We start from the raw sequence: 27,140 nt of genomic DNA, 5'->3' as shown, positions 1-27,140 counted from the left end.
CTCTTCCTGGAGTGAAACCTCGCTTCTCAGCGAAGGAGAGATGTCTCTCTTTATTCTGTCTGGGCGAGCAACCGGATCCTGGATACATCTGCGCTTGGCCTCCAACAGCTCTGCGTCCACCTGGTCAGGTGGGCGACCCTGGAGGGCTATGCCATGTGCAATGGCTCGATGAATAAGAGATTGAATGTTATCAGGCAAGTCCTCAAATTCACCAATGTCATGACTGGGCCCAGCCCTGGGAGCCAGCGAGTGCCTGTGTCCTGGTTCAGGAGCAGGCATAATGCGTGGAAGCAGATGGTACTTGCCTTCCTCGTCCTCAACCTCCGAAAGTGGGGGGTGAGATGGAACTGGCCCTTGGGGATCCAGAAATCCTTGAAGGAGAAGGGGATGGAGAAAGTGGAGCCGCCCTGAGGAGGGGGGGAACCTCACCGAAGACAGAGGAGCCTTATCTCCATCTCCCTGCCTGGACTTCCCCCCATCCCCTGAACCCCCTTGCCTGGGTGGAGCGTGCTTCACCAGTGGAGGAGAATCCTGGAGGGAACCCTTCCTCTTCTTGGAGCTCTTCGAGGGAGCTGCCGAAGTTGCCCCAGAGTGACTTTCACGGAGGGAAACAGCCATGGCACTGTAGCGATCTCCGTGCCCCAAGGCCTCACTCTACCCAGTTTAGGAACCAGCACAGTAATCTGCGACTGTTCTCACTGGAGCCAGCACTTGCAATGAGCCTCATGGTAGGGAAAAAGGGGCAACAAAATGGCCACCAACCATGTGACCCACCAAATGCTCAAACAAAATGGCCACCACCTCATGGCCACTAACAAAATGGCCACCGCCATGAGGGCCTCCCCAAGATAGCCACCGCCCAATAAGGTCTCCCAAAATAATGGCCTCCCCAGGGCCCCATACTCACAAGGGAGAAGCCTTTGGGGTAAACCAGCAGTGCTGGTGAGCAAACGGCCCCGAGAACGTCCAGTCAGCCTTGCAGCTCTCCCGTAAGTCCAGTCGGCGGCGCGCGCCCTCTTGTCGTCTCTCTGGCCAAGCGGGAACGCCAGTGCACCACACACACGCTCCCCGCACCAGCAGCCTCGATGTCCGCCCGCTGCAGCCCCTGAGAACCAGCAGCAACGCAGGGAAACCTCCCTGGCTTCTTACAAGCCAGTAATCGGAATCAAGCCGAGCAGAGCCTCAATAGACTCCGATGGCTGGCATAGCCGGCTGCTTACTTGCGAGGAACCTGGCGAAACTCCAGGAGGATCCAACCCGCACAATTCACTATCCTAACACAAACAGATGGGAAAGAACTTGTGAGCCAAGTTCAAACATCTTCCTTCTGCTAATAACATTAAAGATAAGCGAAATAAATAAATAAATGAAAAACTATTCTGAGAAAGAAACCAATTTTCACTCACAGCAAAAAAAAGTACATCTCTTTTCAGGCAAGACTGAGTTGGAATTGGATATCAGCAGGGGAAGCTGGAGGTGTGGCTTCAATTCTGACTCAGTCTCTTGGGCAAATAAGGATTGAACAACCCATTCCTGGACCCTCCTGCGCCATCAGCTGGAGAACTTGGAGGCCTTCTAGTCCAGCCCCAAGGTTAGGCAGGAAATCCTATGTCATTTCAAACAAATGGTCATCTCTTCTTAAAAACTTTCAATGTTGGAGCATTTACAACTTCTGGAAGCAAGTTTTTCCACTGATTAATTGTTTGGTCAGGAAATTTCTCCTTAGTTCTAAGTTGTTTCTCTCCTTGATTAGTTTCCATTCATTGCTTCCTGTCCTGCCCAGGTGCTTTGGAGAATCGCTTGACTCCCTCTTCTTAGTGGCAGCACCTGAGATATTAGAACACTGCTATCATGTCACCCCCTGGTCCTCCTTTTCATAAGACTAGAGATACTCAATTCCAGCAACTGTTCTTTATATGTTTTAGCCTCCAGTCCCCTAATCCTCTTTGTTGCTCTTCTCTGCACTCTTTCTAGAGCCTCCATATCTTTTTTATATCGTAGTGAGCAAAATTGGATGCAGTATTCCAAGTGTGGCTTTACCAAGGCATTATAAAGTGGTATTAATGCTTCACATGATCTTGATTCTATCCCTCTGTTAATGCAGTCTAAAACTGTGTTGCCTTTTTTGGAAGCTGCAGCACCCTGCTGGCTCATATTTAAATGGTTGTCCACTAGGACATGGATTTTTCCATGTAGCAACTAGGAGTTGAGCTCATTTCAAGGGAAGATTTCACTTCTGCAGGAGGAGGGCTTGAGAGAATAAGATGAGAGAACAAGAGCAGGGGGGGACAGAAAGTCAGGCTGTGGATGGGCTGTTCAATAAATGTACTGAAGAAACAGAATGCCATTTTTATTTGTGTTTTTGTAATTACGATTGGATTTTACAAGATACAAAATGAGGATAACCAAAGCACTGCAGTGGATGGTTCGCCTAAGTTTTGGGGGGGATTATTTCTAGCTTAGAGTTAGTGAGGAGAAGAGGTTGTCAACATGAATATAAAACCAACATATTTGAAATTATTGTTCAATAGAAAATGGAAAAGCTTAAATCAATTCCCCACTATCCTGTCAGACCTGAAGAAGCTTCTTGGCTGAAAAGCGAAACATCTTCAAAGGGAAAACAAAAAAGTCCAGTTGCCTCCCTAAAAAGCATCTTTGGGACAACCATGGCCTGGATGACTGAGAATCTCTACAGACTTAAATTCTTAAGCAAGCAATCTTTGCAAATCTTTACTTTAAAAAAATGTTGAGAAATTGCCCGCATTTTTTTTCCTTAGGCACAATGTGTGATCAAAGGCATGGCGTCAACAATAGGAGTGAAAGAGATGCTGGTCTGAGTCTTACTTTGGTTTTTAAGGCATGGGGTTTTCAAGGAAAACTGCATTGTGCAAAGGAGACGAGGAGGAGAGGCTACAGCCACTCCCACCTTCCTTCTCTTGATTTCTTCCAGTCATTCTTGTTCAACAGCCTTTAAGAATGTTGTCAACAGCCATTCTAGGCGATGAAGATGCACATACACCCACAGTCTTATTTTTGGCCTTTGTGTTGATACATTGCCATTGGACTAAATATCTTTTTCTGTCCCGTTTAAATCACAAGGCAGACTTTTTAAAGAAAAGGTACTATGGTGGTGAAGAGAAAGATTGAAAGATGAGTGTCAGAAGAAGATGCTCAAGTTCTCACCTCATGAGGAACGATGCTAATTTTGCATTGAAGTCCTGCAGCTAGAGAATGACAGAACTTAGCGTTAAAATAGCTGCTCAGGGGTCTCCTGTGAGAGGACACAGACCCACAATATTGGTTTACATCAGTGGTTCTCAACCCTTCCCAATGCCGTGACCCTTTAATACAGTTCCTCATGTTGTGGTGACCCCCAACCATAGAATTGGTGTCTTGGTTCCTAAGGCCATCGAAAATATGTGTTGTCCGATGGTCTTAGGCAACCCCTGTGAAAGGGTCACAACCCACAGGTTGAGAACCACTGGTTTACATGAAGTTAGAAGTTAGGATCTCCACCACAGGTAAACATTCATAATGTGCTTTGTTTCAGTGATCAGTTGTGGGAAGAAGTTTATAACTTCCTATCTGGAATATTGAGAAAAGTAATTATGAATGTTATGAAATGTTGTTTTAAAATTATACAGGCTTTCTAATACATCCTTATTGTTATTTATCCTTTGGGGCTTTAAAGGACCTTTGGGGCTTTGGCCTTAGCTATGTATCTCCATTTTATATTTGTAACAGTTCTGCAAAGTACCAATGAGCTTCATGGCTTAGTGAGCATTTCAAACTAAGTTTCTCTAACCTCAATCCAGCTCTGATTATTAAATCATGCTAGCATTTGCACTTAGGTAGGAGAGTGAATTGGTTTTTTTAGTGTTAGTGAGTCAAACAGAGGCAGAGAAAGAAGAGGAGTGGTAGTGTTTAACTTTTAAAAAAAACTTCAGATATGTTTTTTTTAAAAATAAATACAGCTATCTTCTGTTGAGGTAATTTACGGCAATTGTACTGTGTTTTCCCCAAAATAAGACAGGGTCTTATTTTCTTTTGACGCCCAAAATAAGCACTTGGCCTTATTTGGGGGGGGTCTTCTTATTTTTGAGGTGCAGGAGGGGGAGAGCGTGGTCACATCATGGCTGCTGCTGTGTTGCAAAATTTTTGGGGACAGGTTATTTTGGGGGGAGGGCTTAATTTAGCGCGTATGCTCAAAAGCCCAATTGGGCTTATTATCCAGGGAGGTCTTATTTTTGGGAAAACAGGTTAGGTGCATATAGTTTCCAGTTTATTTAGCTTTCTGATTAAAGAGTTGTATAAATGTATGTATGTAAAATAAGTTGTTGTCTTTTATATAAACAGCCATAACTAGGTTGTGCATGTTTTACTCTGCAGGACCTGACATACAATTTAAGAGTTTTCTATCTCAACAGGAGCACTTTGTTCATTCCATTCATCCATGGCAGTAAATGCTAAAAGAGTTTTCCATAAAAAATAAATAAATAAATAAAAGCCCTGCTGGAAGTCTCACAGTATTAGAAAGTGAGTATAAAGGAAAGCAGTGGGTTTATGGAGATCAATTTTTGAAGAATCTCTTAATTGGATGGTGGGCATTGCGTTAGGGAAGCTTATCAAAGCTACTGTAGGTGCTTTCCTCCAGATGTGCAGACTGGACTTCATTGCCATTCTTGGCAATGGCTTTGCCTGATTGGGGACATTGGGAGTTTGAACTTGGGGAACTCTGCATTAGGGACCAGGGAGAAGAGATATAATCTCAACAATAGCTGTTTTTGCTACCCGCCCTTTAAGGTCCCAACAAAAGAAAAATTGAAACATTAGAATGCAATTCATAAGAACTCAGCTTTGTTGACATTGTTCTGCACCTATTCAAATAGATGGTTCAGGATCTCTATCTCCACTGATTTATTCGCATTGATCCAAAATTTACAGTTGAATTGTGGAACTTCCTCTTCTTCAGTGGTTTTGCTACCAAGAATGTTCGGGGTTTTATGGTCCTCTTTTCAGTAATGTTCAGTTTTAAATGTGCTGAATGTGAAAACATGTAGCACAATTATTTTTCTATACAGTACATGCCATCCTTCAGTTTCATAACAATCTGTAATCCAGGATCGCAGTAGCCTCACAGCTCATTTTTATTCTCCTCTGCATTCTTTTTCAATGATTTAAAATTATTGCAGAGTTGTCATTGGGAGAGGAAAATGGGTTTCAGTCCTCTATGCATTTACCCAAGATTAAGCTGCATTGGCTATAATAAATCTTACTTCTGAGTAAACATGCATAAGAGTTCCTTGTTTCATTAAATTGCAACATTTCACAAGTGCTGGTATACTACAATGTATTTGAATTCTGCAACAGTGTGCAGAGAAGGAGGTTGAAACACACCCTTTTTGTGACCCTGAAATAATTAAACGAGGCACAGAGGGAAAACATCTGTTGAATACAAAGATATCACAATAAGTGATGGACTGCTTCAACTTTGTCTGCAAAACATGCATAGCAGTGCATGTTATTTGTGTATACAGATTCTTACATATGTGTGTGTGGTATTACATATTTACCAGTTCATTTTATTTTCTTGGCTTCAGTTCTACATAACTTCTCCATGATTTCTCTTTTTAAAAAGTTTATTATGAATGATCCCTAACTCTCTTTCTCTTTGTTAGGAACTTGTCTATATACTCTGTGGGGCAAACTAAAATTTAATTTTGGCTGAAATGAAACATTCTCCCAGGTCAAAAAGTATTAAGACTTATAGTATGTGTAATGAGCAGAAACTCAAAGTCTTAAGAGCAGGCTATCTTAGGTCTAGAAATTGGGTTCAGAATCAAGATGCTGAAAACAGTGCTAGAACATAGACATGATTAGAGCTTTGTCTGCCCTTAAATTCTTGCTCATTCATTTGAATTTGATAAAAAAAATGTATTTCAATCACTTGGTAGTGAGGAAATAGAAGTTCGAATGCATATTTAGGGGCAAACTGACTTCTGTCAAGTTTTTCAGGACTGAAGGAGTATGAACTGAGTTTTGGAGACCTTGCTTAAAGGCAATGAAAGGCAAAACACCGGGCAATAAGCAAGCAGTGGAAATCATGGATCAACTCCAGAAAATAACAGGAAGAGGAAGACAATCCAAACAAACTGATTCCACAGCAGGTGTGCTCAAAGAGGAATGGGCTGGTGATGTGTGTCCAAAGCCCTAGAGGCAGAGTGTGCTATAGCATTTGGAGTGGCTACTTTCCAAATAACCCCCACCCCCAAATTACAGGTAGTCAATCCAATCGCCATCAAGGCTATCAGGATTTAGCCCTGCCATTTCTCTACTTGCAATCTCTTTCACTGGAAATAAGTCTGGAAAGAGACATGCTGTTAGATTCTTTTGACTAAGTCCAATTGGGTCCTCTAGAGTCAGAGAGACAAAGAAAAAGCAGAGGAAGAGGGTCAACCTTTTAAGCTGTATTTCTATATAGCTATATAGCTTTTTGAGCTATATTTCTTGACAGATGAATGATCTATAGATCTGTGGAAGTGGGAGGGAAATTGCAGAGATGGTGCGAATATCTTATAATAATACTAATTAATGAGAAAATCCTGGTTTTGCAGGTCTTTTTTTTGCCTCCTCCTCCTGATGATCCTTATCTGAGCTCTGATTATCTCTTGCTTCTTCCCCATCTTGGGCCTCTTGACCTCTTACCTCAATTCTCTTTAATCTTCTCAAAATGCTGTTGTAAAAGAGACAGAAGGCGAGACAGAGAGACAGAGGGAAGCTGTTCCTCCTGCTTTGGGTGCACATATCTTCTCTTTTCTAAATACCTTTCACTGCCTTCTCTTTTTTCATTTGGTGGACTTCTTGGTGGCCAACCTTCTTTGATACTGCTTCCTTATGTAACGGCAAAATAAAATATTTTTCAGAGAGCTTTTAGCTAAGGAATGAGACTGTCGTGCAATCTTTAAAGAAATTGAGGGGCTGGAGTAAGAGTTTCAGATATTGTAAGATCTGTGAGGGCTTTATGAACAGTAATTTCTCATGTGTGGAACTAGAATGCTTTCAGACAGTTTAGAAGAAAAGGCAGGGAAGTTGTTCCAAAGAGTTGCATGTCTTCTAACCATGGTATGTACCCTGGCTGTACCTTTTTGTGCTGGGTTTCCATATAAGGTTGTCTTTATCTTTATCTCATTTCCAGCCATGAATGAGACAACCATACCCATTGATGGATTTGATTTCCATCCCTTCAGGTGCTCAAGGGAGTGTGTATAGTGCTCCCTCTTCCTATTTTTCTGCACCTGTCAGTATTAAAGTAGCACTTTCTCCCTTCCAAATTTGGCTAAGGACAGCCTAAAAGTAGGCTTAAAAAAAAACCTTTAGGCTCTTTCAGGAAAGGGAGGAAAGTGCACACCCCTCTCTGAGGGACAGGACACTTAAGAAATATGAAATGTAAATAAATAAGTGAATGAATGAATGAATGAATGAATGAATGAATGAATGAATGAATGAAACAGGATAAGGATTGGAAATGGGAGATAGTCAATGCCATGCTGGAAGAGGTTTCTCTGACTCAAGGATGGGTGAACACTTCAGCTTAGCAGTGAAGAAAGGACCCAGTTGTAGCATCTAACATTTGCATTTTTAAGTCACACTACATCCTTGGTCCACGATTTTCCCACTCCTCTACAGTTCCTATACCAGGAATTGTAGAGTTGGTGGAACAACCATATGCCCAACTCTTAGTATTTTCCTCTACAATTCATTGCTTAGCAGAAGGATACTCAGTTTCCATTAGCTGAAAAGGGTTATAGGGGATTGCAGAATTGCCTGTCTCCAAAGCAGAAATAGTTCTTCAGTCAGAGAAGATGGTCTGCTTTTCCTGTACACCGCTTGGAGAGTCCAAGCAATGGGTTAATTCAGTCTGCTTGCCCTTAGGACTGAGGAACTTTTTTTCCTTTAGCCACACCTCCTGGTGCGATCAATCCCCAGAATTATTCCTCAGTCAGCCCGTTTGGACGTAATTAGCTAGAGCTCTGAGCTGAATTAATCCTTCTTTGGCTTGGACTCTCTATTTGTGTTTTTTTCTTCTTTCCTGATATTTCCCCAACTTTGTGAGACGTTTTTCTCCTCATTGCTGCACTTTTCTCCAGCAGATTCTTCGTTCTGAAGGCCAGGAGGTAAGCTGGAAGGTGGGGGGGGGGTGCCCCTCAGCCGATCTCTATGGGACGGCTTCGGAGGCCTGCCGCTTGTCGTTTAAAACGGCGCGGCTGCAGTGGCGAGGTTCCTACTTCCCCAGGCCCCTCGTTTGTTATTTTAGACGTAGTTTTTTCGTTCCCCGGCCTGCTAGACGACCTCTGCCGCAGGGAGGAGTGAGCGATCGTCGCCATTAAGGTGCGTTCGCTCCTCGCTCTCCCTTTGCCCCCACACTGTTGCGGCGGCCATTTTAGGCGCGAAAAAAGCGCGCTCCTTTATGGCCGCCATTTTGCATCAGCCTCGTTATCAGGAGACCGCTGGAGGTGGCAGGGCCTGGCAAGGGCTTCCAGGCTGGGGTCACCACCTTCGCTTTTTTGCCTATTTTTGCGAGCGGTGCTGGTTCCTGGGCCATACAAACGGTCATTATACCGGCTCAGGGAGGAGGCCTTTGTAAAGTGCAGGCCAAAGCCTTTTTTTCTAGTCATTCTCCTCCCTGCCTCTCCTGCGGGGCCTTGCGCCTAGGTGCAGGCCCCAATCCTACCCCTGGGCCTCCGACTGGTATTAAGCAAGGGATCTTTAATATGTATCGACTCCTTTACTGTGCAAATAGCAATTTTGACAAATCTTTTTGTTTTTTTCCCCTTGCAGCAAACCAGTCTCGCTCTACCTTTACTGCCTTGTCATAGCCTTGCTCCATCTTGTGTGGTCATTGACTATGGACCTGCCCAGTCCCCCTGATTCCCAAGATACTAGGCCAAGCCTCTCTCAGGCCCCTAGCAAGGGTTCCTCCTCATCGGGGAGTGGGGGTGCAGGCAAGAGTGGTGGGGGTAGTTCTGGGAAACATCGTTCCAGAACCCCTTCAGTGGCTGAGGCCAAGGATGCTGAAAGGCGCCAGCGGGCCCTTGACAAGCAGTTTGAGAAGGCCAGACGCCAGGCAGGCAGGGAGCAGTCCCATTCCGGAATTCCCCCCTCCCGGGAGGATCTCCAAATGGTTCTTGCCGAGGAGGTGGAGTCCCAGGACCTATCCCCAAACAGGTCATTTGCAGAGCCGGCTTCCCCAGCCCCCTCCTGGGCCTGTGAGCAGGCTCCTCCCCCTGGGGATGCTAGCATGGACGATATGCCGGGTGAGGCTCAACCCCCTCTAGAGGAGGGCCTAGATCCTGATTCTGATTCAGAGGAGCTCTCTCCCCGCATGCAGGAGCTGATGGCCCGTGCCATTGCCAAGGGCATCACGGAGGCCATGAAATTTAAGGATCCCCCTGCAGTGACCCCTAGGGGACCCAAATCCGATCAGGCCGCTCCCCCTCCAAGTGTAAACGTGCTCGTCACCCTTCCTTGGAATCCTCGGTGGTTAGTGAGGTCTCTGCCATTGAGGACCCTGACCCAGAGGTGCTAGGTCTTTCGGATGACGAGGACCTTCCCCCTGGGGCGCCCGCCTTTGCGGGTCTGTTCAAGCCCAGCCTTTTCAAGTCTGTTCTTCACAAGGTTAAGGCTACCACCAGGGTGGGGATCAAGCCCAAACCGGCCGCTCCAGCGGCGGATTCCACCCCGGCTAATCCCAATGCGGTCATGTTCGATGTCCCAGCACCCCAACAAGAGTTGGTTCCGGTCCCAGGGCTGTTTCTCGACCTCATCCAGCGCCAGTGGGCTCAGCCAGCCCCGCAGTCCTCCCCCAGTGGGGTAGATAGGAAGCTCTATACCATGGAGCCAGTGCTGGAGGACCTTCTGGCCCTTCCCACTGTCGACCCGCCCATTGCTGCCCTCACCTCCAACTCCTCCCTACTGGCCGACCTCCTAGAAGGCCTTAAGGCGGAGAACAAGAAGGCGGAAAAAGCGTGCCACAAAACTCACCTGGCGGCGGCCTGGGCCATTAGGGCTTCTTCGTCCGCGTCCTTCTTCAACAGGGCCTCGGTGATTTGGCTGCGCGAGCTTCTGACCAAGCTCCCGGCGGGAGACGTCCGACTCCACCAGGATGTGTCTAAGATAATTGCGGCTTCTCAATACGCTGCTGACACATCTCTCAACGCCACCAAATTTGCCTCCAGGGCGCTGGGCTCCAATATCACCTCTCGCCGCTTGATCTGGCTCCGTCATTGGCAAGCGGACCAGAAAAACAAATGGAAACTGGCTTCCGCCCCCTTTAAGGGATCTAAATTGTTTGGCGAGTCCCTGGAACCTCTCCTCATTGAGTCCAAGGACAAGAGGAAGGTCCTCCCTTCGTTAAACAAGAAGCAGGAACGCAAGGCCGCTCCCTATTCCAGGAGGCAGTCCTTTCGTGCCTCCGAGCCTTCCACCTCTGCCTCTTCCTTCTCTCCCTCCAATAGGTCCTTCGGTCAGCAGGGCGACAGGTCCCAGGACAGGGCGCCCTTCCGGGACAGAGGCAGACAGCAGTTCGGCTTCCGCAAGTATAACCGCGGTGGGGCCTCCAACAGGCCGTTCCGTAAGTCAAAGTGACTGCCCGATCTCGGCACCCATCGGGGGGCGGCTCCAGCTGTTTGCCTCCCATTGGGCCCAGACCACCGAGGATGCCTGGGTTCTGCAAATAGTCAGGGAAGGCCTCTCCCTGGAGTTCCTATCCCTTCCCCCCCGGAACTTCATCCGGTGCCCCATTCCCACCTGCCCTCAAAAGAGGGAACGCATGGAACAGGAAGTCAGACATCTCTTAGACATCAAGGCCGTGGAACCCGTCCCCCCGGACGAGGAGGGAAGGGGGTTTTACTCCATCCTCTTCCTTGTACCAAAGAGCTCGGGGGGGTGGAGGGCCATCTTGGACCTCAAGAATCTCAACAGGCACATTGCCTATCGGAGGTTCAAGATGCAGTCCCTGCAGACCATTCTGGCGGGGATTCGACAGGGAGATCTCCTCACATCTATAGATCTGAAAGAGGCATATCTCCACATTCCCATCCGTCCCCAGCACAGGAAGTTCCTGCGCTTCTTTTATGCCGGCCGCCACTACCAGTACAAAGCTCTTCCATTCGGCCTCTCGTCCGCTCCTCGGACGTTTACCAAAGTTCTGGCGGTAGTGGCGGCCCAGCTAAGACGCAGGCCTATAAGGCTCCAGTGCTATCTGGACGACATCCTTATCCAGTCGTCGGCCAGGCAGCAGGCCTTGCGGGATCTTCAAACCACCATGAGATCCCTCAGGAATCACGGCTTCTCTCTAAACATAGAGAAGAGCCACCTCTCTCCAACAACCAGACTTGTACACCTGGGGGCGGTGATAGATACCAGCTTGTGCAGGGTTTTCCTCTCCCAAGACAGGTTGGACGGTCTAAGGTCCATGACCCACAAGGTGTTGCGCTTGAGGCAGGCTCCAATGGTCCTTCTGTCGCAGCTGCTGGGGAAAATGATCTCCTGCATCTCCATCGTGCCGTGGGCCCGCCTGCATTCCAGGGCGCTCCAGTGGCTGCTGCTGCCGCACCAGAGGGCATCCAGGAGCAACTCTCCCAGGCCGATTCGCATCCCGCCGGAGGTGAAGAGGTCTCTCCACTGGTGGGTGTCTCCGGCCGTCCTCAAGGGCCACCTATTCAAGGAGCCCGAGAGGTTGATCATCACCACAGACGCCAGCCTCTCCGGCTGGGGAGCCACATGGGTCCCCTTGTTGTCCAGGGCAAGTGGTCCCAAGTGGAATCCAGTTACAGCATCAACCTACTGGAACTGAGGGCTGCTCGCCTGGCCCTGCGCCATTTCTGCCGGTCCATCCATCGCCAACATGTACTTCTGATGAGGACAATGTGGCCACCAAGGCGCACATCAACCGCCAGGGTGGCACCAGATCCAGAGCACTGATGAGAGAGGCGGAGTCCCTGGGACGCTGGGCGGAGCGCCATCTGGAATCTCTCCGCTCCGACCACATCTCCGGAGTGGACAACACCCAGGCGGACTGGTTGAGCAGGACAACCATAGATTCCGCGGAGTGGAAACTGGACCCTTGCCTGTTCCACCAGCTGTCCAACAGATTCGGAATTCCGACTGTGGACCTGTTCGCGTCCAGGGACAACAAGCAGCTCAACCGTTTTTACTCCCGGTTCTTCACCCCGGGGGCAGAGGGGATGGATGCACTGCGTTGCAGGTGGCCCCGCGAACTGCTGTATGCCTTCCCTCCTCTACCTCTTCTTCCTCAATTCATATCCAAGGTCATCGCAGAGGGGGCAGAAGTTCTTCTAGTGGCTCCACACTGGCCCCGCAGGTCGTGGTTCGCCGACCTTGTCCACCTGTCAGTGTCTCCTCCGTGGCACATCCCTCCGGACCAGATCTCCCTCAGCCAGGGGGCCGTTGTTCATCCAGAGCCCCAGTGGCTCCAGTTGGCCGTCTGGCACTTGAGGGGGACCAACTGAAAGGCGAAGGCCTGTCGGAGGAGGTAGTGTGCACCATTCAGGCGGCTAGACGTCCTTCAACCACCAGAATTTATGACGCATCTTGGGCCGCTTTCGCGAGGTGGTGTGAGGAGCTACACATCGAACCGACGACCGCGCCTGTTTCCAGAGTCCTAGATTTTCTTCAAGCGGGGCTCAACAAGGGCTTGGCCCCAAACACACTTCGACGCCAAGTGGCGGCTTTGTCCACCATCTGGTCGGGCGACCCCCTTCTGCCCCTCAGCAAAATTCCAAGGGTGCGCCTCTTCCTCAAAGGCGCCTCTAACCTTCGCCCTCCAACCGTTCATCGCTACCCTACTTGGCAGCTGTCCGTGGTCGTACGGGCCATCTCTGGCCCTCCATTCGAACCTCTACGCAGAATGTCTCTTTGGTTCCTGACGCTGAAGACGGCCTTCTTGATTGCCATCACGTCCGCTCGTCAGATTTCCGAACTGGCGGCCCTGTCTGTTCGCCAGGACCTGTGCGTCATCCACCCTGACAGGGTCATATTGAGACTGGACCCGACCTTTACCCCTAAAATAAATTCATGGTTTCACAGGGCGCAAGACATTGTTTTGCCAAATTTCTGTCCACATCCGTCGCATCCCAGAGAGCGCTCCTGGCATAATCTTGATGTCAGGAGGGCCCTGAAGGTCTACATCGCCCGCACTGCAGAGTTCAGGAAGTCAGAGGCCCTCTTCCTCTCCTTCCAGCCAGGTTCCCTGGGGAAGAAGGTTTCTTCCCCCACGATTGGCAGGTGGCTTCGTGCCTGCATTGCGTCGGCCTACGAATGTCAGTCCAAAGCGGTTCCGCGCGGCACTACCGCGCACTCCACACGGAGCGCTGCTACTTCGGCGGCCTGGGCCACTCAGGCCTCGATTCTAGACATCTGCAGTGCCGCTAGGTGGTCCTCTCCATCACCCTTCGTGCGACACTACAAATTGGACTTTTTCGCCTCGGCTGAGGCGTCCTTTGGCAGGCGTGTGCTCCAGGCGGTTGTGTCAGAGACCGAATCCCGGGAGCCTTCTTCTGCCCACCCGGATGGACAATAACTTGGGTATGTCCCATTGCTTGGACTCTCCAAGCGGTGTACAGGAAAATGACCATTGGCTTACCTGAAGGGTCCTTTTCTGTACACCGCGGGAGAGTCCAACCCACCCTGGCTATCTGAGGCCGGGATTCGGGTTCTTCGTGTCAACAGTACATCATCTTGGACGCTTCGCTCCGTCCTCACGAACTGACTCTTTCTAATAATTCTGGGGATTGATCGCACCAGGAGGTGTGGCTAAAGGAAAAAAAGTTCCTCAGTCCTAAGGGCAAGCAGACTGAATTAACCCATTGCTTGGACTCTCCCGCAGTGTACAGAAAAGGACCCTTCAGGTAAGCCAATGGTCATTCTCAGGTGCCCCTTTTTTGCAATGGCAGCAACAGACTCCATTATCACTATTTTGCCACTAAGGGTGCCCCCATTGTGGAAGCGAGTATTACTAAGGTATAGATATTGGGTTCATAAGTTTCAAAACGTTTTCTTTGCCCTACACTACACTCCCCCAAATCAGAGAAAAGAGCCGACTTAGTTAATATTTCTCCAGTAAAATGAAAGGACTAAATCAGGAAGTTGGAATCTTACATTCAACCAAAACCAGGTTTAATTTTCTCTTATTGATGCTTTGCATATAGAAAGCAAAGGAACGTTGACCTCCTCTTTGCACGCAAAAAAAACCTACTGGTAGTAAGTGCCTCTTTTTTTCCCAATAGGCTCTTGTTGCTTTCCTAGAAAAAGAGTTTGTGTGTTTAATTGTATCACTAATGGTTGATGCTTCTGATGGTTGGATTTTCTATTGATCTCAGACTGCAATAACTATAACAAGCAAATTTACAGTTTGGTAAATTGAATATGAATTTGGGCAAACTCTGGGAGACAATGGAGAATGGGGGTATGGTGTGCTATGGTCCATGGAGTGCAAAGAGTTGTACACAACTTACCAACTAAACCAACAACCTCATTTATAGATAACATAGGAACTTCATAAGAAATTTATCCTCTTCATCTAAACAAATGAAAGGATAGACTTATTAAGTCTATCCTTATTTTACATAAAACTTTGCTAAAATTTCTCAGATTGCATCAATGCATTACTTCTCTTTTACCAGTGAAAGCAGTGCAATGCTATATATTAAGACTGTTTGGAAAACATTAATGTTCAAGTGTTGCTTCCTATAGCAAACATGCATAAGGTGGAATAACATTGTTAGATATATATTTTGGAAATCTGGTGTAGTCAGATTTTCCAAACCTGTTGTACATAGATTTTTATAATCCCACTTCATATGTTCATACGAGAAAATATTTCATTCCACGCTACCTGATCTTGGACTTAGATATAGGTATAATACTCTCTTTTAACACTAGAGAATTCCTGGAAATTTGATAAATTGGCCATCAATAGACACCTAAACAACATCTACATAGTATGCAAAAATGATAGTCAACAAGCCAAAAAGGGAACAAAAAGACCCAAAAATCTCCCATCAGCCATAAACAGCCAGATAAGTATAGATTAATACCAAGATTAATATTAGACCAATGATCAAGAAGTAAACAATACCCCAACCAAGGAACTGCCAAACAAGCCAGCAGTAAACAGCCTAACCAAAGAACTTCTAAAACCATTCCACCAACAATGACAGGGAAAGCCAGTAAAATATAAATTGAGAGCAAAGCCCATTCCTTACTAGCACTGATGATATTACCTAGTTTGGGTAATGAAATGTCTGCAAGAAAACAATCAAGCTCACAGAGCACCAAGGACCCCTTCAATTCAACTGTGAGCTACAAATATTCTCCTTTATCAATTATGAAGCTTAAAATTTCAGATTTGATTGACACCTTGGCAGTTGATTATGATGTTTTCCTTAGCATTGGCTAAATGCTGGGGAATTTGCTTCTGAAAAAGGAGTAATGGGAGAAGGAGAAAAAGGCATTCCTCTTGTGGGTGATACTATGTTTGCTTTGCCTCAAGGTAGAGTATGAAATTCTCTGTATTTCGTTGGGCGATTGTTTCACAAAGGTAATACTCGCCTCCAGCACTGTTCAAAATACATCTTAATAAGATTTCTACAAGGTCAGAGGAACTGCCGAGGAAAGGGTGCCTTGATTTATGGTATTGTAGTGATGCAAATGAAGGTATAGCTAGAAACTGTAAAAAGGCACAGAGTCTGGAAGGAACATATATTAGATACACTCACATGACCTGCTAAGCCAAAATCTGCATTGTTGCTTGGCATTTGTGTGAATCTTGCTATATTGTTGGTTAATTGGGATTATATAATATTGTTAAATGCTTCTGATTTCCACCCGAAGTCCAGAAACAATACTATAAGAGCAGATTTGAGACATGGTTTCCTTGGACATATTTTCAGAGAGAGAGAACCTCCCTGGATAATAAACTCCATCTTCCCCTTCCCCAACCAGGTTCAGAGCTTGGTTCACACATCACATTAAACCATCATGCAAACTGACTTTTGGCTTGATGTGGTATGTGAACTCAGTTATTTTCATTTAGTATTTTGCACAAACAAAGCAACTGAATCAGAAACACTGTGTTTTCTGACTGCTAACAACTTACCGTGGTTTTGGGCAGGGATCTTTTCCTATCTGAAAACTGCATGTGTGAAAAGTTGAACATAGAACCAATTCTGAATAAACATGTGCTCTGATTTATGATCCTTAGATGGGAATATGGAATATTGAAAAGTCAGTGTTTTTATTTTTATGAGCTGTTTCTTAGTTCTTATGTTGATGGGGAAAACATCCATATGGTTTATTTATGAAAAATATTTTGTGATTGTAATAAGTATAGATGTACTGAGAATCAGCATGAAAGAGAGTTAGTTTCTGTTCAGTTTCCCCCCCACCCCATTTATGCCACCAACATTCTCAATCCCCTTTATTCTTCAATTTAATTTTTAAAAAAATGGCACCTTCCATTTTTAATTTATGCAATAACATATCAAAGAGTATGCAACCAAAATTAAGAATGAATATTAAATATGGGGGGGGGGGAAGCATAGCCTCCTTAATTTGTTCAGTGACTTTCTGGTTTCAGGGTGGGTTGATTTCCTCTCAAGCAGTTGAAATATCATGTGTTTAGGCCTGCAGGATGCATTGTCATGAGAAGAAAATGAATGGAATGGGAATCTGCCAACACCACTCTACAGGCATCATGAAAACATGTACACATCTTACAACATGTAAGATTTCCTTGCTCCATGAGGTGTTAACAATCTAAAAGCAATGGCAACAACAACAACAACATAATGCCTCAAATGCATTAAGTTGTGCTCACCAAAATCTCCAAGAAAAAAAAATCTCATTGGGCCTGCCTGTTTGCTAGAAAACAGGCTTATTATTTATTTATTTTAAACATTTGCAGGCTCCCAGTCTCAAATGTCTGATGGAGTTTATGTAACAAGAACACTTTAAAAATGTAGTAGGATATACTTTATGGGCAATTGCATCTATGAGGTGTGCACCGGTATGTATGCATGTGTGTTTAAAGGACCTGCAGGAATACTTAAGGTCATTCCAATCAGTTTTCCTCTGATTTTCAATTTTCTTTCATTCTGAACATATGCAGAATATATTCTATCTTGGTGCTAGTCTATTTTAAAAGCAATAAATGGGGGGAATTATGGTAATTAAATTTTGAACAATTCTGGGCAACACAATATGAAATTGTAATATATATTTCAGCCTGATTTTATTTGGAACTATTAGGTCTGATCCAGTGGGATTGGCTTCAAGTAACTACAAGATAGTCTGTGATTTTGACCAACAGTGGGCGTATGAAATGACTTACAAACAGCCATATTTATCAAGGATTTCCCTAGTTAATGGTTACTTGGGACAAAAGATACGTAAGGAATTCAGTCATGTAGCAGAAGTGGTAAACAAGCAGATGAGCTGGTCAATCTACTGCCTTTGCTCCATAATGTCCCTAAAAGAAATATATGCAGCCATAGTGAGCTCTCGTGTATAATAAATGTTCATGTCTCCCAACAGTCTACTGTAGCTATTGAAAACATTCTCTAAAATGAAGAGTAATTTCAGAGGAGATCTAAACTTGATTTGGAAATGTTTGCTAATGGTTGAGGAAGCATAGTTATCAGAATTGACTGGAGGTTCTGATGGGCTCTTAGTTAAGAATGTCTCCCTCCTTCATTATTAGCATTATAGCCAGATGATGATAATGATGATGCTCTTCTGCTTTTCTGGCTTTGTCATTGCTACCACAGTAGATGTTGTAAAAGAATAATGTAGGATGCATCACTGTTTCAGCCAACTAGAGGGGAGTGAATAAGTAGGTTTCAATGATGAAAAGAAGGACCAACCAATGTGAGGGGCTTTAGACTATCATTCTCTTGGTAGATGCCTTGCCATTTTTGATGTCAGCTTTGTATTTATCTGCCAACTATATCATTTCTTGTGAGATAGCCTTCCTTCCTTCCCTCCCTCCCTCCCTCCTTCCTTCCTTCCTTCCATCCTTCCATTTCTCGATTTATATTCACATTTTCTTAGAGCTGAACAAGTGGACATAGCCTGAAGATGTCTAATGCAACTTGTTTTACTTGTTTGTTTAAATTTCTTCTCCATTTTTCACTAATAAACAGTCCCAGTGATGTAAATGTTGACCAGTATTGTTTGTATTCCAGGGAGAAACAAACAAACAAAATGTTACTAGAGAAATACTTTTTGCAAATTATATTTTAGGAATGTCTGGAGTAGCCTTCTTCAGCCTTTCAGGCTTTTCGGGGATTGTGTTTTTTAGTATAAATATCCATTCTCTTGCATTTGACCAAGGATGGGGAGGGATTTCAAAACTTTTCTATTCCATTCAATGAGGCAATTGTGATTCCTCCCTCTGTGAATTTTGTGATACTTTTACATTGAGTTGCTGGTTCTTATTATTTGTTATTTTAATTTTATTAGTAGTTTACATTTTACTGTAGTTATTGTAGATGATGTAAGTATAGTTTATATGGCATTGCAATGGAGCATGTTTTGTAAATCAAAAGGTCTGTGTGATTCATATATGTCTATGTGAGTGTGTAATGCATAATTGGCTGGGGCATTGAGGTTCAACACATCTGGAGGTCATCAGATTGAAGAAGCTAGTCAAAAGGCTATTTTGCCATAAAATCTCTTGTCTTTCCCTCTTGAATAAATAGAATACTATGTTAATAACTGGCTAAAAAACTTTGGCCTGCATAAACTGTGGCTGAACCCAAGTCCAGTTCCTACAGACCAGCTGTCCATGCATCTCCCAGACCACCACGGCTGCTGGTACCTTCTTTATAGACCATAGCTGGGAGTCTGGAGATGAGAAATTTTCAGTGTTTTGCAATGAAATGCCATTCTTCATCTCCTCCCACCTTCTGTTTCTTGTGAAGAAACTGGAGGGAGAAGATATAATTCTAACGGTATTAATATAAGGAAGCTGGGCATTAGATAAATTTATTAACTAAGAAAAAATAGGATAATTGGAGCTCCATGTGACGAGATTGAAGCCATGGGAACATCCTAACTCTTTTCTCCATTCTGCCTTTCAATGAAAAAATGGTCGGTCGCTCCTTTGTTAGGCCAGCAATAAGTTTTTGTTGTTGTTGTTGTTGCTGCAAAGAGGTGAAGATTGCAATTAATGCAAATGAAGGAAGGTATGAAGGTTGAAGGTGAATCATGATTATCCCCCCATAGTTGTTATTAATTTAAAAATAACATTCATTTTTAACTCAATTGAGAGAATCAAAAATAGGGCAGAATTTGCTACACTTTAAAGTAGGCATACTTTGAGTTTTGCAGAAACTATAATGCCTTGTGAAACTAGGAATACCAGTCAGTCCCAGTTGCCCAGATAATGACTGCCTTCCCAAAAAGGAAGTGTTTATTCTATAATGAATTCATGTATTCTCTGCAAGCGAAAGCAAGGTACAGATAGTCCTCAGCCAATGACCAAAATTGGGAACAGAATTTCTGTTAAGCCATATGGTCATTAAGCAAGATGTCATGTGACCATGTCACTTAATGACCGCAATCCTGGCAGTCCCGGTTACCATCATTAACTGAGAATTGTGATTAATTAATTGTCATTAAGCGAGTACTCACCGCAATCCAAGTCATTTGAAGTTTGATCCCTCTCAGCCTTGAACCTCAGTTAGGTAAGGGATTGCCTCCAACTCCCCCAGCCTGCCTATCTACCCCCTCATCTCTGCCCTTTGGCCAATCTGCACCCTACTTTGTGGGATGGCAAACAGCCACACAACCACACGGCTCTGAGACTGCTTACCATGTCCCAGGAAACTGCCACAGCCCAGTTTCAGCAGCAATCATTCTCACCACCCAGCACCCCCCAAGACTCCTGCTGTGGTGCACCAAACCTGTGGCTGCTTTTCCCTTTTCTCTCCCCCCCCCCCCAGCCGAAGCTCTCTCTCTCTCTCTCCTTCCCTCTTTTTTACAGCTTAATCCTACTTAAATCCAGCCCGGCCCAGCAGCCAGGCTGAGCATATCTCATAAGCAGCCGGAACAAGGGACAGCAGGGGTACAAAAGGGCATAGTTGGGGAGAAGATAGGCAGATGGGAGGAGTTGAACTACCTTTGTGGTTTTAAATATGGGCGGGCTACCAAGTGCCTGAATTTTAATCACGTGATCCCAGGGATTCTGAAGCCATCATAACTTCAGGCGTGTGTCATCAGTCATTCAGCAGCGTTGTAACTTTGAACAAATGATTGTAAGCTGATGACTGTACAGTGCCTAATTGTACCATTTCAGTACATTTGGTGTGTGTGTGAAGCTGTTTTGGAGTCTACCAAATGTGAATGAGAAAAGTGAACTGTATTTTTTTAAAAAAGAAATGTGTCCATAGTTGATTTTAATACCACACATCGGCATTGATTTTCAGAGATTAGTATTTTAGCAAGAGTAATTTGTTTCCTTAATGGGAGGCCTTCCCCCCTCGCCCCCCCCCCCAACCTTCTGGAGCCAGCATGTAGCAAACTTTTAGTCTTGTTGAATGTTTCAAGGACTCCACATTTAATGGCTATGACAACAATTTGAGAATTGTGCAGCAGACGTTCCCTTGCCTGAATGTTGTAGGCACCACAATGTCTATATTGAAAAACCCTTAAATGTTCTCTTTTAGCCAAAACTAGTTTTAATGAGGGCCTGTGAGAATTTGACAGGACTCTGTGGGAGGGAGACTTTAATTCATTTCATCCAGGTTTGCCAGATATATGGATAGATTGATATGCTTTAATGCACGCTTTACAAAATTATACCCATAAAAGACCAGGCAAAGGAACTGATAAATTGCTTCAGGAGGACTAATGATAAAATAAATTCTGGTGTGTTGCAGAGGCACAAGGGGAAAAAAAATTAGGTGGCTGCTTTGGAATGATTTCAGAAGTGAAGGAAGCTTGTTGGAAGATAGATGGGTGCCAGATGCAGTTTGACATAGACTCGGGCAGCTGTTCCTGGGCTTGGTGTTTCATTAGCATGCAAGCTGGCAATAAGAACTTGAAGTCAGAAATGGGTAAAGGAAGGACAACAAAAAGCTCCAACATTCTCTCTGGGCTTCTTATTCTAGCCTGAAGATTAAATGGTATTGAGACTCACATTCTATGCTTTGAAAAAAAAAATGCACAGGGTTATTAACAGAGTAAAATCTAGTAGGGCTGTTTGGTTATCATTTGTACGAGAGTGTATGGATATGTGATTCTGTTTGTTTGCTTTTAAACAATACAGGCATTTTAAGGAAGAATGAAGAACCCAGTTAGTCCTCCCCCCCCCCCCCCCCGTGTGTGAATTTTACTTTACTGTAAGACAGGGATGTCCAAACTTGGGAACTTTAAGACTTGTGGACTTCAACTCCCAGAATTCCCCAGCCAACCATGTGGAGTTGAAGTCCACAAGTTTTAAAGTTCCCAAGTTTGGACACCCCTGCTGTAAGACATGCCATAATGTTGCCATCATAACAACAAAAAGAAATCTTTTAAACCAGTGTCTGGCGCACGTAAGGTGTTCATGTGTTTACCTGAGGGGAGCTATAACATCAGGCACATGGATTAATGTTCTTGTCATTATTTTCCAAGATGAGTAAAATTGCTCTTGCCATTTCCCTGCCTGCTTCTCTCCTTCCTGTAACTCTGGGAAAGATTTGCAAGTGTCTTGGAGCAAGAGGGTCATCTAATCCAATTTCTCTTCTTTTCCGAAGCTAAATATCATAAGGGCGCCAGAACTGAACTGCAAAAATCCAAATGGTCACTAGATTGATAATAAGAGAAATACGGAACAACACTCACCTCCAAACACGACTTTTTGCTGCTATTTAATTTAATTTAATTTAATTTAATTAGCACTTCTAGACCGCCCCCTCTCCCAAAGGGACTCGGGGCGGTGTACAGTCCATATCAAAAACATCATACATAATAACAATTAAAAATTATTAAATGGATAAATACATAAATATAAATAAGAGGAGGATAAAATAGACAGAACTGTAATTGCTAAATAAATAATTTAAAATATACAAAATTTAAAACCCCAGTGTCCTATAAAATTAAGTCCCCTAAAAAACCAGTAGGAAATATATATGCCAGGAGGTAGACGTTAAGAATTATGCCAGACCAGCCAGTCGGAACAGGTGTGTCTTCAGTTTCTGCCAGAAGGAGCGGAAGACAGTGGTGGTTCTAATGTTGGGGGGGAGGTCATTCCAGAGGGTTGGGCCCATCACAGAGAAGGCCCTACTCCTTGGTGTCGCCCGTTGGCATTGCCTAGTGGATGGCACCAGGAGAAGCCCCTCCCTGTGAGAGCGAATTGCCCGCAGGGATGTATGTGGGAGGACGCGATCCCGCAGGTAACTAGGCCCTATGCCATGGAGCGCTTTAAAGATGGTGGTCAAAACCTTGAAACGCACCCGAAAGACCACAGGTAGCCAGTGCAGCTCGCGCAGGAGCGGTGTTATGTGGGAGTACCTAGTACTCCCCATGACTGCCCGCGCGGCTGCGTTCTGGACTAGCTGCAGTCTCCGGGCACGTCCCAAGGGCAGCCCCATGTAGAGAGCGTTGCAGTAGTCCAGGCGGGACGTCACCAGCGCATGAGTGACCGTGCGTAGGGCATCCCGGTCCATTAGGGGGCGCAATTGGCGCACCAGGCGAACCTGGTGGAACGCCCCCCTTGCCACGGCTGCCACATGGTCATCCATTGACAGCCGGGCATCAAGGAGGATGCCCAAATTGTGCGCCCGTTCCACAGGGGGCAATTGTTCGCCCCCTATGGCCAGCGTTGGAGTCAGCTGACTGAACCGAGGTGCCGGTAGCCACAGCCACTCAGTCTTGGAGGGGTTGAGTTTGAGTCTGTTGTCCCCCATCCAGACCCCGACGGCTTCCAAACACCGGGACATCACTTCGACAGCCTCGCTGGGGTGATTTGGGGTTGAAACGTACAGCTGAGTATCATCAGCGTACAGATGGTATTCAACCCCAAAACCACGGATGATCTCTCCCAGCGGCTTCACATATGTGTTGAACAGGAGGGGCGAGAGGACCGACCCCTGTGGCACCCCACAAGTGAGTGACCTCAGGGTCGACCTCTGCCCCCCTGTCAACACACATTGCGACCGGTCGGAGAGGTAGGAGCCGAACCACCGTAAAACGGTGCCTCCGACTCCCATCCCCTCCAGCCGGCGCAATAGGATACCATGGTCGATGGTATCAAAAGCCGCTGAGAGGTCTAATAGGACCAGGATAGAGGAACAACCTCTATCTCTGGCCCTCCAGAGATCATCAACCAGCGCGACCAAGGCTGTCTCTGTGCTGTGCCTGGGTCGGAAGCCGGACTGGCGTGGGTCTAGATATTCGGATTCGTCAAGGTGTCGTGGAAATTGCTGTGCCACCACATTCTCAACAACCTTCGCTAAAAAGGGAAGGTTGGAGACTGGACGATAATTAGCCAGCTCCATTGGGTCCAGTGAAGGCCTCTTGAGCAAGGGCCTCACCACCGCCTCTTTCAAGGCAGTTGGTAGGAAGCCCTCACCCAATGAGGCGTTCACCAGGCCCAGAAGCCAGCCTCGTGTCACCTCCCAGGATGCCAGTACCAGCCAGGAGGGACACAGGTCCATTGAACATGTGGTGGGTCGCAGCCGTCCACGCAACCTGTCCAAATCCTCGGGGGCAAGAGTCAAACTCCTCCCAGAATGGTCTCACAAGACTCACTGTTGACGGCTCGTCCGGCCCACTGGAGGGGGCCCATCCGCTCCAGATCTGAGCGACTTTGTCCTGCAGATATTCCCCAAACTCCTCTGCTCTACCCTGCAAGGGTGCCCCCCGCGTCCCCTGTGACAGGAGAGAGCGGGTCACCCTAAACAGGGCAGCAGGGCGGTTATCCGCGGACGCAATAAGAGCGGCACAATGTCTACGTTTGGCCGCTCTCAATGCCACAAGGTAGGTCCGTAAATAGGCTCTTACCTGTGTTCGATCAGACTCGGAGCGTGAGGATCTCCACCTGCTCTCTAGACGTCTCCTATGGCGCTTCATCACCCTTAGCTCCTCGGTATACCAAGGAGCTCGGGTGGATCGCTGCCGTAGGAGAGGTCGCAAAGGCGCAACCCGGTCCAAGGCCCCAGCCACCACCATATTCCAGGCGGCCACTAGGTCCTCCGACCGAGCGCGGGTCAGGGCTACAGGTAGTGGCCCAAGTTCCGTCTGGAACCTATCCGGTTCCATCAGGTGCTTGGGGCGGTACCAGCTTGGACAGGCTGGCTCCGCCTCCTCACGGAGGGGGGTAGCGGAAGGGAAGTCGAGCCGGAGACATGAGTGATCTGACCATGACAGGGGAGTAATGACTAAGTCCCCTATTCCCAGATCACTCGTCCACTGTTCAGATACAAAAATAAGGTCCAGTGTGTGACCGCCCTCGTGTGTGGGGCCCTGAATTAATTGGGTCAGGCCCATGGCTGTCATGGAAGCCATGAACTCCCGAGCCACCTCAGATGCTGCTCCCGTCGACGGCAGGTTGAAGTCCCCCATGACCAAAAGCCTGGGGATCTCAACCGCCGTCTCTGAGATCAGCTCGAGGAGCTCGGGCAGGGCCGCTGATGTATAGCGAGGAGCCAAGTATACAATCAGCAGGCCCAACTGCCTCCCTGGGCCCCATTTCACACCTAGGGATTCACAACCGGGTATCTGAGGAACAGTGAACTCTCTCGGTTCCAGACCATCCCGTATAACTACCGCCACCCCACCACCCTTACCCAGGGCCCGAGGCTGATGGAATGCACGGAAACCCGGTGGGCACATTTCCACGAGGGGTAAACCACCCTCGTGGCCCAACCAGGTCTCCATTATCCCTGCAAGGTCCAGCTCCCCCTCCGAGATCAACTCGCTAATGAGGGGGGCCTTGTTGGTTACAGACCTTGCATTGCAAAGCATCAGCCGCAGGCCCTGGCTCTGTAGTTCCTGACCACCTAGGCTGCGGGGGTTGGTACAAACGACCGGGCGTAGCCAACAGCCACGGTCTCCCAACCGACCTTGTGATCTCCTCTTGTCCTCGCGTCCCCCCCTCCCCGCGACCGATGTAATAAAACAACCCTCTACCGGAATAATTTGTTCCCTCTCCCCCCCCCCCGCTCACTTCCCTCCTGGACTCACCTGTTCGACTGGCGCTGGCTTCCCTCCCGGCCTGGTTAACCCACCCCCCCTCCCTGGAACCCCCTAAAAACAATGTAAAACATTTGACTAAAAATCCCCTCAGCTTCCGTTTCTTCCAAGTGGTCATTCAGAATTCTGCTATTTGTATTTGGTATAATAGTACTTTGGTTGGTTGGATTTAGCCTGCCTTTCCTTAGCACTCTGTCCTCCTAGTTGTCCCACAACAACCTGGTGCAGCTGACAGAGAAAAAATGATTCAAAGTCACTCAGTGATCTTTGGAGGCTGAAATAGGCTTCATTGTGGGTCTGCCTAGTTCTAGTCGGATACCTTAACCAGGATAACACAACCTATCTAAACACCTACTTTGGCCTCAAACACTTCCAGGGAATTTGTTTTCCCACCTGATGTCTGCAGCAGCTTATTTTGTTGTTGAATGTCTTTTATCTTTACAGTTTACTTGTTCATACTTGCATGAACTCTTCCTATTACCCATTAGCACATTTACAACGAATTACTTCAGGTGCTGTATGGAATAACTGAAAAAGGTACTTTTGCTTTTGTCTCTTACAAGTCCATTTCTTTTGGACTGTCTTCATCTGAAAATTACAAAGGTAGATAACAGGTGACACCATTTTTACAGACCCAGAGCCCTCAAAATCATACTACTTTTGGTGGAAAATTATAAAAGGAGGAAAACTGGAGATAATCCAATGAAGATCTGGGGATGACAAGAAAAAATGGGTGAAAGAAGCAGGAAGACCATAGTGGCGTTAGGAAGGCTGCAGAGCAACTTGGGAGATGGAGAATGTGTCAGATGGAGCAGGAAGTGTTTTTACTTTGTTCATGTGTGGATATGAGTTTGTACATTTGAGGGAAATAAATCTTTGAGATTTATTCATATTACCTTAAAATAGCTGGATTCCTGTGCAATTTTTAAACAGGGTCCTTTGAATATAAGACATGGTTATATGATCTTTGCGCATTTTGCACACTCATGTGCACCTGAAGTATGAAAGGGTTTTATACGCTTGTCAGTAGCCTTCTTGAACTGATATTGCTGGGAACAAAAGAAGTATAAAAAAGAGATGGTTTTAACTAGCACAGAGCATGCTGCTTTGTCCTGACATCCTAGTTACAAAATGTAATTCAAACTAGGGACTCCAACCCTGTGGCCATTCCTTGGTGCCTACCACACAACTTGATCCATAGATTTTTAAAAAGGGTTAATGAAATGAATTGATTTGCTGAAAAGGAAAATCCTAGCTTGTGTCATTTTTATTTCAAAAATAATTTTAGCCCTATGAGACCAGAGCTTTTTGGAAGGGATTCTCATGAAGATATAGGTTATGTTAAGGAGTATTTGGTGGCAGAAATTAATTGGGATTGTTGGGAGTAGCCTCACCAGTTTCACTTCCGGTAAATGGGTCAGGTTTGTGACTAGAGCAGCCATTTTGTGATCAGCCAAGCCTTCACCTATAGCCAGAGTTTAATACACTACATAAGCATACTAAATTCCAAATTTCCTCTGTGGTCTGTAGGAAACTTGATTTCCTGGACTGGTTTACCTTGTGGGATTCATGCTGGTCACCTTTGCAATATGCATTGCAAAGTCATGTAGGATAGAAGTGTAATTTTAAAAAAAGGAGTCCAATGTAGAAAAACAATCATGGATTTTAATCTCTCCAGTGACATCTTAGATACATTAAATGCAATTATTGATTTATAAATACTGTTTTTTTTAAAATATCTTTAACTGCTGAATTCTGCATTTTTATATTTTTGCATGAGAGGTTTTAGCAAATATCTTCCAGGCTTCAAGTAACTTAAATGCTGTGGACCTGATGGCTTTATTTAGCCAATTAAACATATCTGTACATCAGTTTGTTCA

General features: G+C 45.9%; 1 protein-coding gene across 4 annotated transcripts in view; it reads left to right on the top strand.

Annotated features, from left to right (window-relative positions):
• Positions 1-27,140, top strand: part of SERTAD2 (SERTA domain containing 2) — a 154,984-nt gene that overhangs the window by 58,820 nt on the left and 69,024 nt on the right. Inside the window, exon 1 of one of the 4 annotated variants that reach the window (XM_081940877.1) lies at positions 19,745-19,766. The exons of the other annotated variants lie outside the window; for them this stretch is intronic. The gene's annotated coding sequence lies outside the window, so the exon portion shown is untranslated. Of the gene's footprint in view, positions 1-19,744; positions 19,767-27,140 lie in introns of those variants that run through there. 4 annotated transcript variants of the gene reach the window in all.

The sequence above is a fragment of the Natrix helvetica genome (genome assembly GCF_964273705.1).
Source record: "Natrix helvetica genome assembly, chromosome: 2".
Taxonomy (NCBI): domain Eukaryota; kingdom Metazoa; phylum Chordata; class Lepidosauria; order Squamata; family Natricidae; genus Natrix; species Natrix helvetica.
Note: the sequence above shows the minus strand (reverse complement) of the source record. Positions and strands in the feature narration are given on the sequence as shown.